Genomic DNA, 12464 nt, shown 5'->3' on the forward strand with positions numbered 1-12464 from the left:
AGCCCAGAAACAGAACCATGAAGATTTTAGCATGAGCAACTATGGCAAGGATGTTTTGTGGCGAGAGCAAGTTTTTAACTAACCCAATCGATCCCCTCTTAATAGTGCGGGATCCTATACTCAAGAAAACAAAATATGAATCAACTTTTATGCTTCATCCTTGAGTAAAATCACTCTGTATGCTCTTGATCCACACACTCGATGAACCGGGGGCTAACACCTGAGATTTACTTGACAACCATTGTTAGACCCCCTACATGTACATTGTCATCAACATCAGAACATGATGTAAGGGCATGATTGCTCTTTCTGGCACTCCATAGGAATACCACCCTGCAGAGCAGTCGATGGCTGAATGTTGATGAGATAAGTGGATGCGGAAACAGCCTCAGCCCAAAAATGGGGTGGAAGGGAAGCAGCAATCATCAGCGCATGAGCAGCCTCAAGCAAATGACGATGCTTACGTTCGGCAACGCCATTCTGAGCATGAGCCCCAGGACATGAGAACTGGGCAAGAGTACCCTGTTCCGCAAGAAAACCACACAACAACTGAGAGATATACTCTCCAGCGGAGTCAGCACGAAATGTACGAATGGGCGCGGAAAACTAGGTGTGAACCATGGCAACAAATCGTTTGTATATCGGAAGAACCTCGCTACGAGATTTCATGAAGTAGAGCCAAGTGTAGTGAGAGAAATCATCAATAAACAAAACATAGTAGCGATGACCACCTTTTGAATCAAAGGGAGCAGGCCCCCAGACATCAAAATGAACTAAGTCAAAAGGACGCTGAGATACAGACTCACTAGTAGGATAAGGTAACTGAGTCTGTTTTCCAAGTCTGCAACCATTACAATGTAAGGAGACATCTCTAGATACAGACCCTAAGAGGCCCTGGTGAACTAAAGAAGACAAACAAGAGCCACAGATGTGACCAAGACGATGATGCCACTGTTGAAAGGACGCAGGCGAAGAGGCAGCAAGATCATGGGAGTTGGCAGAAGTGGTGGCAGCGGAAGGAACACAAAGCCAGTCAACCTCCCAAAGACCCTCTGACTCACGGCGCTGGGGGCCAGCACCAACCAAAGCCTTGGTGCGACAATCCTGAATGGAGCAAGAGTCGGTATCAAGAATGACACGACAACCAGAATCAGTGAGTTGGGCAGCGGAAAAAAAGATTCATGGTAAGGCGAGGAACATGTGAAACACTAGGAACAGAAAAGGATGGAGTGGAAAGAAGACCACGACTAGCAACAGCAAGAGATGTGCCATCGGTGGTAAGAACATTGACAGGCGAATCAAGAGGTCGGAGAGAAGACAGCACAGAAGAATCAGAAGACATATGAAAGGAGGCTCTAGAATCCAGAACCCACGAAGATGTACCTGACTATGTAGAGGCCTGCGGTGGTGGGGAAGTGGATGCAGTCACAACAGCAGTTGAACCAGTCGACGAGGAGCCGGAGGAGGAAAGTAGACGCTTGAGGCGTACAATGTCCTGGTTAGTGAGTGACGGAGTCGAGGAAGGCGCTGGAGTGCCACTCGAAGAGGAGCGCCTCTGGTCTCGCTTCTTCTGGTGACAGTCAGACTCGAGGTGACCTGATCGAGAGCAGTAACCACAGAAGGTGTCACGCGCGCGAGTCAGCATAGAGAGAGCGACTCACCCCCTGAAGGAGTGGGTAGAAGTGGTGGAGCGGTGAGACGAGCAGATGACACAGGAGCTCAAGTGGCCAAAACTGAAGGAACCACAAGTAACCCAACAGAGCGAAGGCGGGTCTCCTCAGCACGAAGCTCATCAAGCACTTCCGAGATAGGGACACGACCACGGGCTAGCAAGTGAGCACGTCGGGGCTCAAACTCGGAGCGAAGACGAGATAAGAACTCATGAACCCTCTGAAACTCCAAGTCAGACCGCGTAGTCTGACAGCAACGACAGGTGCCACAAACAACTGTCCGGAGTGAGTCAAGCTGACACCAGATGGCAGAGCACTGAGAATAGAACTCATCAACAGACGAGTCACCTTGCTGGAGAGCATGCTCCTGACAAAGGTAGGACCACATCGCTGCTACAGTGCCAAGGCCCATGAACTCCGCAGCAAACTGAGGGAGGACACTCGCAGTGAGAACAGCAGCAGCGCGAGCATCATCATTGCACCACTGAGTGTAAGCAGACAGATCATCCCGGTAGACAGACAGAGCATCAGAGTATGCAGATCCTGCTGATCATAAGCATCAACTGCAGCATCATCAAGGGCCTTGGCTGCATCCTGATCAGCCTGAGAAGCATCAGCAGCAAGCACCGGCGGAACCGGCAGAACAGGAGCCACCGGAGCAACAGAGCAGGGCGGACAGGGCACCTCGCCAGAGAGAACGCCCCACAGCAGAAGACCGCGCATATGGATACGCATGAAGCCCACAAACTCTGCATAGTTGGTGCCATCAAATATCACTGAGCAGCGAGGAACAACCACATAGCCCGAAGACGACATACTGAGATATCTTTCCTTCTATCCGCTCCTGATTTTTTTTGGAAGTCAACCGATCGGAAACTGGATCGGGATCGAGCAGAGACTCGCTCGCTCGAGCAAAGACTCGTGCGCTCGAGGCAGGAGCGGCAAATCAGGATCCAGAAGGGGCCCGGGCCCGCTCGCGGCTGGGGCGCTCGAGGGAGGAGGCCCGAACCAGAAAAGCAGACCTAAAGCGCTCGGCGTCAGCGGAAAAAGGGGAGCCCCCGGGGCGGCGGCAGCCGGTGGTCCGCGGGCTAGCCGGACAAGGGGCGACGGCGGCCGAGTGGAGAGGGGACGGATCCGGGTCGGCGCCGGTTGCGAACCCCGCGTGGCCGAGGGCCAGCCAGGAAGCCGGACGAGCCGGGGGGGGGGGAGGCGGGGCTCCAGCAGCTCGGCAGGATCCAGCAAGGCGGAGACGGCCAGATCCGGCCGCGGGACACCGATTCCCGGCGAGGCTTGCAGCGGGCGGGCCGAAGTAGAGCAGGTGCGGCCGGACGGGAAGGATCGAGAGAGAGATTAGCACGGAGTTGCAGCGTGCGGGAAAGAGGGGAACTTAACATCTGATACCATTTTGGATAAACAGCAACTAACTTTACTGAGGGCCAAAAGGCCAGAACATATACATGTGCAGTAAAGTGCAGAAAGACCCCTTATACAATGGGAATGTACGAAAAGGACTTATACACATCTAACAGTTACTTCTTCTGTAATTATATGTTTCAGTGATAGCTGCTTGATTAAATGGTTCCATCTGTTTCTTATTCTTGTCATCTAACGTAGATAAATAGATTGGTTACTTCTTTTGTGCTGAATTACGTGGAAGGTCGAGATGACCGCACATACGTATTTTTTTATGTTTATTACCGCATGGATGCCTACTGACCCTAAATATTTTTGTTTACAATGTTTTCCTATGAAGTTTCTATACTATATAAGAAAGTTGGTCTCAACTATTTGAGGTCATATTCTATTTTAAAGATTACTCATATAGTTTCATAGTTGATTCAGTTGCATTCGTTGAGAACAAGTGTTTGTATCAATCTTGTTTTTCAGGTTACTCGTATTACATATTGATGGATTTCTTGCAGGCTTGTACGCCAGATTTTATTTCAACTGTATGTATTCTTCTCTTTGACAAGAGGGTATGTATTCTGGACAAATTCTGTAATTATGTGAATCGGTATGTTGAATAAATCGAGTCGCTCAGGACGTCCACATGAGTCAAGCTGAACCTGATATCATTTGTGCCTTCGTGCTCACTGTTCAGGTGGGGTCGTATAATTGAAGTTGAATCTGATAATACCAAGAGTTTAAGAGGGACGAATACCTGAAGAGATTGATGAGCCTTCCTAATCAGGTTCCCTTCTAGCATGCATTTTTACCTTCTTTATCATTTCTCTGAAGGATAGTCTTTACAAGGTTATCTTGTGATCAGTTTGATTTGAAAAAAATGGGCTGAAATAATTTGACAGGCGGGCCAAAGCATTGATATCCTGAAGAACCACAATGTTATCAGATCTCTTCTTAACATTTTGCAGGTAATAATCGAGCCTGTATTTGAATCTTGTGGCCTTACAAGCGTAAACGGCAATGTTGTTAGTTGTTTATTGTCGTGAAGTTCTTTACTTAATTTATAAATTCACTATAAGATTGTGGTTGTCTACTTAAAGAAATGATATTTGTTAGACGACCAAACTCACTTGCATGTCATTCCTTAAGAAGATAAGTCTTCCAAATGCTTTAGTTAGTTGCTAGCCAAGGCAAAAAAAAATTATGTAATCTGCCCCGTGAGAGGGTGTGGTCTTTGTCAAGGAGTACACTACGATGGTGAGCCGACGATGATGAAGGCGAGCGTCGGCTCAGTGCGGGGTAGTGGAGGGCGGTGACAGTAATAAGAGTTGTCTGTAATGCATTTTCCATGCCATCTGGTTGTATCTCCGTATGTCTTCTTTCCTGTGCTATAAATACAAGCAAATGTGCTACACTACCTTTGGACCAACTGTAATGGGTGGTCCTCATTATCTATATATTCAGTTTAAGTTTATCTGAACTTACAATTTCTCTGTTGCAACACATGCGTAATGTCCTCATGTGCACTAAGTACGAGATGCTTCCTTTCCTAACAAATATCAATCTGTTATGAACATCAGCTCATATAATTTGATTATTTTTGGAGACCTATCCGTGTAACTCACTGATGCATGTAACTAGCATATTTATCTGCTAAGCCTCCTAGAAATGTTCATGTCACAACATGGAACAAACAAGCAAGCTGAATGGGCAGCAGCAAATGAGGTACCGCACCATCACTCCTCAAGCGGCGCCACCAGGTGGCACCCCAACCACTAGTGAAATACAAAAGGTCACTCCAATCAGGCAGTTCAAAGATTGAGCCTTAATGTTCTCAAAATATTGTTGGACCATGACCATGTACTCTTTGAGTAGTGCCTCAAGAAGTTTCACGACGATGAAGCTTAATAAAAGCTGCAGTGCAATTAAAATGTGAGGCTACATGGAAGCACCGGGAGGAAATTGCCTCATCAAATCCACAAGCAGGGAGGCTAGAGGCTCATCAGCAGAATTCTTCTACCAAACTTTCGGGATTAAGCTAAATCGCTGACATGAATATTTTAACATGTAGACACGGGCTATGAACCGTGAAGCTTTAGGGCTGCTCTTGTCCTCTGTTGGTTGGCAGATCATGAATTCAGTTGAAAGTAAGGATGGAAATTACCTGTCCCAGCTTATATAATGTGTATGTGTTGAAACATGTTATGATGCACACAAAATACATGAAACATACTTCTGTTGTTGTATCTAAACTCAGTGTAATATGCACATGTCTATCACTGATCCCAGACTTATATTTTTATTCAAACTTTGGCTATGTGTACGCCCAAACCTGATCGAATTAGCATGGTTCAGTTTAGCCCTTATCTATACACTTGAATCAAATAAACATGCAAACATGGCATTTATAGAACAGAGGTACACCACAACAGATGTAAACTGCAAGGTGTAAGACTGTATTTTTCAGAGAAGTGTCTTGTTTTTTCTTTCTATTTAGAAAAGAGAATTATCTTGTTCAGATAACATACAATCGGGAAAACTTTAAACCACACGTAATAAGACCAATCCGGCTGCTTTCCTAGACTATCGTTTGCAAGGATTTTGATAATCATGAAAAATAGGAAGCTTGAGTATCCTCCATTCCTCCAAATTTGTTGGGAGCATGGAAGTTTAGAATCCTCCTAACTGGTCGATGACAGGTGACTCCCGCCTAATTTCCCTAGTTTTGTCCTAGGAAAGCCTAAGTTGTAGAAATTAATGTCCAATATGCATCACAATCTCAAGAGCTTCTTCTGGTAATAAATTGTTTTTGCAAAATATATATCTGTACTTTTCTAAGGAAAGAATCTAACTGAATCAACGACTGCATAAAGTTCTTCAGTAACATATAGTTGCTTTATTGTACATATATCTGAGGCCAAAATAAGAAGACACGAAGGCACACTGCACAAAAAGAGGAAAAAGAAACCAGTCTCCAACTGTATGTAAACTAAGAAGAAGGTGAACATTACATGCTAGCAACTAATCAATCTCAGGTCAAGCCAATAAATTGGTAGAAAATTGCAAGGCAAACAGAGAAAATCTAAACTAATCAATCTCAGGTCTCTTCTCCTCTGGCCGACCATCCATTGGCTGCTGCTCCAAGTGCGCGGACACGGACATGCATCCAGTGCTCTCTGAGTAGCCTTCACGCAAGACCTCCTCTCCCATGCGCATGGTGAGCAGCTGCTCATGCACGGCAACCATGCAGGCATCGGTAATCAAAATTATGTTAAATCACTCTTTTTCTCCCCCCATCCATCTTCCCAATTCAAGCTTGCCGCTGCAGGCAATGGCACATAGCAATGTACCATATGAACACCATTGAATAACTGAAAGCAATAGTCTTGGGTCACCTTACCTGGCACCTTGTGTCTCTCCAAGAATTTATCATCAAGCTTGATTGCATACGGGAGTAAGGACAACTAAAAGGGTCACGTGATTTGTACCATAAGAGATCCATGTCCAAGCTGAAAATTATCAGTACAATCAAGTCTATTTGTACCATAACTATTCCCTATATCCACGAATACTTGGAGTTTGGATCTGATCTGATACAGAAATATATCAAATATCAGTTTCAGAAAGGTACATACTATATATGTATTAAAGAACTGATAGACGCATTCAGTTTTCTCTAATTAGATTAACTTTTCAACCATTACCCATACGCAGATCTTTGATATTGATCTCACATTAACCATGTAAATATTCAGATCAGTGTAGTATCTCGTTGTCGACCATAAAAAAAACACGCAGGTACGCCTCATCGGCCACAGGGTCTGCAAGCAGAACGCAACAGGAGCACACTCTCTCAGTTAATACCTGGAACATGTTGTGGTTGTGCTCACGGACACCATAAAACACAAGCACCAGACAGCACGCGCACACACACCTAGAAACTGAAATGGACGACTCAGCAGAACATGCGGCAGCGCCCGCGCTCGCCGCTTCCCCGATGTACTCGAGGTGGCCCTCCACCACGCAATGGTTGTGTCGGATGGCGTCGGAGCGGTACGGCGCGACTGTAGAGGGGAAGATTGCCGTTGCCGCTGCCGTGGTGGGAGCGATGCGGCCATCAGTCACGAACAACAAAATTGAAGTGAAATCTTTCCCTAATAATAAAGCATGTTGTGCTTCCCTAATAGTAATAGAGCAACCGAACTCATATTTGCTCCATACTGAGACTATGACTTTGCTTTTCCTAGCATTGCAGGCCATATGTTGGGGCCAAACTCTTGCCTCGAAGGTAGCTAGCTCTCTCTCTTGCTCTCGCTCGGACGGAGGTGGAAGAAGAAGTGCTAGACATAGATTTTCAGGCGACGAACGGCCTTTCTTTTTTTTCTTAACCGGGCACATACCCCCACACGCTATCAGTACATGGGGGGGGGGGGTGGATTTATACCCTCATCACGGCGCCGAGCTGCCTGCCACTCCGTTGCGCGCGCGATCCGCTTGGCACGGCCGCGCCCACGACGCGCCAACGGATGCATGCACGCCCGAGTCCTCTGCAACCAACAGATGCATGCACGCCCGACTAACCTGCGTGCACATGCTACAGCCCAACTGATCCCTACAGTCATGCACGCGATACACACACCGGCTACGGCCGCGTCAACAACGCACTGGCTAACCAACAGACTTGAGACAGACTCTAAGTCATGATTATCCTATCACCATAGGCCACTTTGCTCGGTGCAGCTGCCCCTGCAGCCAAGATGGAACTACACAAAACAGGCAATGAACCTAGGCACGCATCCGAACAAACACCAACATAGTCCACAACGGTGTCAGGCAAGTTCATAGACCTGAATCGCGTCATAAATGCAAGAAAAGCACAATACTTAGATTTCAGTCGCATAATAAAAGCAAGAAAAATACATATCTTTAGAGGGGAGAGGAGGAAACCAGTGGTGGTTTTTTACCTTGGTGCTTTCCCGATGGAGCTGCCAGATAGAATGGAGCAGGTCAGCAATGTAGGACCGGCCCAATGTTGGTGTATCATCAGAATCACGTGGTGCCTTGGGGCTCATGTACGGGTGCTGGGAGTAAATCCTAGTACATCAAAACAGAGAAGATCGTGATAAGAATAGAATAGCTGGCAAATTCCGCCGGTGAGGAGCACCGAGGCATGAACCGCCGTCGGCAGCGCCGTCCATTAATCTGCTGAGCCGGGCGAGAGGCAAGGAGGCGGCCATGGCACGTCGTTCTGGAGGAGGGAGGCGGCCATGGCAGGGGACGGCGGCGGCTGAGCGCGGCGCGCGGCGCCGGCGCTCGGCAAGACGGCGGACTGTGCAGCCGCGCGGAGCGAGGCGGAGACGCACGAATCTGGTCGCTCCCAGGTCAGATCGGGACGTAGTGGAGCTCCACATCGGGATACATGGCGCTGTTGTTCCTGAAACAGAGAGACAAGATTTGAGAGAGAGAGAGAGAAAAGGAAGGGAGAAGGGAGAAGAAGGGAGATAGGGCGCGCGGGAGAGGGTACTGGACGACGGCTCGAGGTCGGCGGCGGTGGCGCGGGATGCCGGCGTGAGGAGCAGGCCTAGGCGCTCGGGACCTGCTGGTCGGGATCGAGCGAGGGGGCTCGGGGAGGAGCAGAGTACGGGGCGGCGGCGTACAGGCCAGATCGGGAGGCAGATTTTTCTTTTCTTTACTCTGGCCCATACCGGTTCGGTTGACTTAAGCTGAGAACTGCGGGTTGAATACATAAATTGAGAGGGGTTTTCTCTGTAAAATAGACGGCGACGTACAACCATATAACATACTTTAAATCTCGGCCGTCGTCCCTTCGGGGACATCCGATAAAAATCTCGGCCGTCAATTTTTTTGTTAACACACAACCAACGGATATAAATGGATGACATATGGAGAACTATGAAAGCCTCCGTCTTTTAATATTATAAGCAAAAAGGCTCGTGTATTGCAACGGGAGAGAAAAAAATCCTCTTATATCTCTAGCTGGGTCAGTTGGACAAACCGTGTGTGGCCGGTTGGTGGGTTATGAGATCTAACCCTGCCATCGGCTATTTTAATTTTTGCTATCTCTCCGGACGTGGGCCACAATGCGTCGTCAGGTGGGCTTCCTCCGTTAGGCCAAAACGGATGGCGAGTAACGAAACCAAATAGCCTACGTGAAATTAATTGAATTGGGACCAAACGAAGCGGGACGAAATCAAGAATATCACCTCCCTTTAATAGTAGGTATAGATATAGATATAGATAGATACAGACTAGTACAAATGCCCGTGCGTTGCAACGGGCGAAAAATATCTTCTGCTCCGTGTGATAGTACGCATCATTTCTTACGTACAATTCAGATAATTATCAGTAATAAGATTATTGCTATCACTTTTCGAAGTATGAAGTGTGGACGTAAAGAAGCCACCCTAACATCCTTTATCTGATGGAAGAGTAGTGGTGCATTAAATAGTCTAGTAATTGGTTTTATATTTTATTTTTCGGAAAAAACACAAATATTTCTTTATTTTAATGTAATTAAACAAATTTCAAATTTTTTTATCTTTTTATTATAATGGAACATTTTTTGAAAATGGACATTTTCTGGACACATGCTTTCTTTGAAAGAGAACTTTTTAAATTTTGTGATCAATTTTAAATGGTTTTTTAAAATAAATTGAATTCTTTTGGGGAATTTTGACCTTTTTAAAAATCATGAACATATTTAAAAGCATTAATTGTTTAAAGCAAGAAGAATTTGAAACACTCCTTATCTTAAAAAAAACACAAGCTTGGTGTGTGCAATTAAAAAAAGGATTGTTGGTGTCCATACCATGTAGTATAAAGTTGAGAAAGTCATAGGGATGTCCATTGATGGCACCTTCTTCAGCTTAGCACTATTATCGGGTGGAAGAGGAATGACGTAATTTTTTTAGCAGGATATATACAAATGGTGGACTTGTTGTATACTATTCGAGAGTTTAATACAGCCAATCCAAAATTTTTTATTAGAATCTCCAAAAGAGTTGCAAACAATTTTTTTTGGGATTAAAGTGTAGTGGTGCATTTAAGTGGGATTCTTTATATACATTTTTTAATATTCGAAAGCAAATAGGTTTTTTACTATGGTAATTATTTTTTATAAAATCTTGGTTATTTCATTTGCGAGATTGTATTATGTTTCTTTTCTTTTGTACTATTTGAACTTGGCCATCATCACCATAAAAAAGCAAGCTTTTCTCTGTTCCCCATCACAGAAATTTTTTGGGTGAATTGTCTAAAAAGGGTAAATTTCAAGATACACCGTTGTCACATTCTCTTTACTCTTCATCCCTCCCTCTCTCCATCCAGTCTCACCAACTACATCGGTGACATCCAGAGTTGAGGAATATCTTAATTGTCAGCAAGTCCCGGTGAGGTCCAAATATCTTCTCCCTTAAGAAATATTTATTTCCAATATTTCACTCACTTTTAATTATTGTATCTGATGATGTATTCATAAGATGTGGTATACATGAATATTAAACTATGATAGTAACAACAAAAAACAGCAAGTAATTAGGGCAACTCCAACGCGTCGACGCAAACTATTCGGTCGTGTCCGTTTAGGTCGAAAAAGACACAAATCGCGGCCCGACACGGCGACACAAATGGGCGAGCGTCTGTTTTTTTGTCCGCGCGCAACCCATTTCAGGCCCAAATCTGGGTTGGATTTGCGTCGGCACGGACACGGAGCGAACACTTATGACACCCACCCTTGTCCCCCTGGCCTGCCAGTCGGTGGCACATTGGCCATTCCTCCTCTCTCTCCCACCGACAACCACCACACCCGATCGCCCCTCCCTTGCCGTCGCCGCCAATTCTGGTGCCTGGGACGCCGCCCTCACCCACATACCACCCCATCAGCAGGCCGCACCCGACGTCTGTTGTTGCCGGCATTGGTGGACTATTATCGTCGCCGTCGGAGCACCCCAACATTCAGGCCACCCCTCGCCTCAGCCGCTGGCAACAACGCTCTAAGCGCGGCTATTATGAAATTTAAATTTTATCTTTCAAATGTATTTGTAACAATTTAAATTTTATTTAGTTTGTAAACTATGACATTTTATTTGGTTGCGAAACTATGATATATTTGTATTTGGTTGAATTATGTGAACTTTGGGCAATTTTTTTTATATGTACACAAAAAGAGTTAAAAAAAATGACCGCACACCGACCACTCGGACGAAAATGATTCGAAGTGTTGGGCGCACTGCTAACCAAACGCGAACGGAGCTGGTAATGTCAAAAACATCGATCCAAACGGAAAAAACACGGACAAAATCCGCGTACGTTTTGCGTCAGTGGGTTGGAGTTGCCCTTAATATCGGTGCTCATCGGAAAAAAATCGGTGCTAGCACCTTCTGGTCGGTGCAGCCATTAAAAAATAAATCAAACCCCACCAGAAATCTTCACCGAGAAAGCCCTCCATTGACCCCCATCTCTATCCATCCAGCACCCACCAACCCATCTTTTTTTTAACAGAGAGAGGCGCAGGAGGCGCCAATATTCCATTCATCTCATAGACATTGTACAACAGTGATTACATAGCCCTGCGAGCAAAGAGTTTGGAAGATGGACTCAACTAGACAACAGCTATTTCTATGAGAAGAATTAGTGCAACTAAAGATAGGCCTAGATAAAGATTGTCGAATTGCCTGATGAGCACAGTTATGCGCTACCCCATTTATATCTCTTTTAATATGATACACTGCATGGGATAGAAATTTTACTATTTTGTGGAAATCTGCAATTTTGAAAGCACAAGTGCTCCTTAGGTGGTTTTGGTAATTAATGTCAACATATCTCTTGTTGGACTAACACCTTTATCAAGTATGTTTCAGATAAGTTCAACAATGAAGTGGCATGAACTAAAGGATGTGGAAACTCCTTTCAAGATGCTAAGGACAAAGGATTGGCTCAAGCTTCAAGCTCAAGACTCTTCATTTTTACATTTTAGTGATCCAAGATCACATTGAGTCTATAGGAAAAGCCAATACTATCAAGGAGGAATGAGGTGTTGCTTAATGAGCCTCTTGCTTCTAGTGCTTAATGATATGCTCCAAATACCCTCAACTACTTTCCCATTTCCACACATATGTCCCAAACCTAAAGTCAAACTCGGCCCCACTGATTCTTTCTATCCGGCGCCACCGAGTTTTGATGACTTAGCCACTGCCACAAACCCTAGGCAAATCGGTCTCACCGATAGGGATCTCGGTCTCACCGAGATGGAATTGTAATCTCTTTGTGTATGTCCATTATCAAAATCGGTCTCACCGAGTTTGAGCAATCGGTACTACCGAGACTACAATGCAAACTTTCTGGTTAACTTATTACCAAAATTGGTCCTAC

General features: G+C 45.4%; 1 long non-coding RNA gene across 1 annotated transcript; it reads right to left on the minus strand.

The window, feature by feature from the left end:
* Window positions 1–5926: 5926 nt before the first annotated feature.
* On the minus strand, window positions 5927–9055 carry LOC123113995 (uncharacterized). The gene is made up of 2 exons (XR_006456362.1): window positions 8599–9055; window positions 5927–8508 (listed from the first exon to the last, which is right to left on the minus strand). It is a non-coding gene; the product is annotated as an uncharacterized lncRNA (long non-coding RNA).
* Between the last annotated feature and the right edge of the window lie 3409 nt (window positions 9056–12464).

This window comes from Triticum aestivum, chromosome 5B (genome assembly GCF_018294505.1).
Source record: "Triticum aestivum cultivar Chinese Spring chromosome 5B, IWGSC CS RefSeq v2.1, whole genome shotgun sequence".
In the NCBI taxonomy this organism is placed as follows: Eukaryota; Viridiplantae; Streptophyta; class Magnoliopsida; order Poales; family Poaceae; genus Triticum; species Triticum aestivum.